The sequence below is a fragment of the Arachis ipaensis genome, chromosome B03 (genome assembly GCF_000816755.2).
Source record: "Arachis ipaensis cultivar K30076 chromosome B03, Araip1.1, whole genome shotgun sequence".
Lineage (NCBI taxonomy): Eukaryota > Viridiplantae > Streptophyta > Magnoliopsida > Fabales > Fabaceae > Arachis > Arachis ipaensis.
The window spans coordinates 80,240,059-80,241,446 of NC_029787.2; the positions used below are offsets into that span (position 1 = coordinate 80,240,059).

The window sequence follows — 1,388 nt, forward strand, 5'->3', positions numbered from 1 at the left end:
GAAGAAGATACACGGTGTACTAAAAAGTTGTACAAATATAATTTCTCCGTTACACAACTATTACATCTTCTTTTAGTTGTGACAAAATTAAGAAATCAGTAGGACTTTATTTTAGTTTCATTGAATAAAAAAATGGACTGTTCGGAAAAAAACAAAGGGAGGGAGGGAGGAGGGCATGTTCCATGTCGCAAAACTGAAATACTGAAATGTTTGGTAACAAAAAAAATTTAGTCAAAATCAGTCAAAATTTGTCTTATTTAACATATAGTAATTAATAAATGTTAAATAAAACAAATTTCAACTGTTTCTTTTTTTTTTTTTTTTTTTTTCTCTCTAATATTACCGGTCACCAAATCCCTCTCTTGCGACATGCACATGCATTTCATAGCAACAATGCTCCTCATGGAATGTGGAAAACGGATTCAACAACTGATTCCACATTGCTTAGCGTCTGGTCCTTTTGTTTTCAACACAAAAGGGTCAATCCTTACCCAAACCAAGGAGAAGATAGAAGCCAAAAGCACCGACCATATGACTATAAGCGTTGGTGTTCGGTTCTGCCTACCCATGAGGCCTTTAAGGAATGGGTACAAATGGACAATAACCCACAAAGAGAAGAAGAGCTTCCCAAGAAGTGCTCCCCAAGAATGTCCACCACTGTTTATGGCATCTGTGAAACCAGCTACAATGCCAATGAGGTTGATTATTATGATTGTAGTTGGAGGTATAAGGAGAGCAGTCCATTTGATGGTGTACAGCTGGTGGAACTGCCCTTCGTCCGGCGCCTTCGATACGGTGATGAAGTTGATATTGCTTCTTACCAGGGGCAGGGCTTTCATGAGGCTATGTACAACGGCGAACATGTGTGCAGACACACTTCCGATGACCCAGAATTGCTGATTCCTCCACCATTCCTCAAGGCTAACACCACTCCATCTCAATTCGAGGATGGCCGATGCAAAGATGGTGATGAATAGACTAATAAAGACTAGACTTGCGAATGTCCCTACCTGGAATGATATAACAGGAACTTTGTAAGCTGATAAAAGGCTTCCAAAACTACACAACAAGAAAGAACCTTACAGAACTTAATTCTACAGATTCGAGCAATACTTCATTCATTCATTTTGCTAGAGTCATATCTAACATTAAATATATCATGCACATATTCTAAGTAAGAAACTAGCAAGGCAGATCATTCATTAAAGAAATAAGTTTAATTTTACTCGAATCAATTATATGTCACAACATTTGAGTTTAACTAGTGTACTCATAGTTCGTTATATGAAATGAGCAAATGAATGACATTATAAAAATGAAATTCGTTAGTTACTGTATGACAAGAATCAATAAAAAGAAAATTTATTACCGAAGGTGTGATGAATTTA

At 36.7% G+C, this 1,388-nt stretch overlaps 1 pseudogene; it reads right to left on the reverse strand.

Moving 5' to 3' along the window:
• LOC107633309 overlaps nt 18-1,388 on the reverse strand; it is an 8,750-nt pseudogene continuing 7,379 nt past the window's right edge.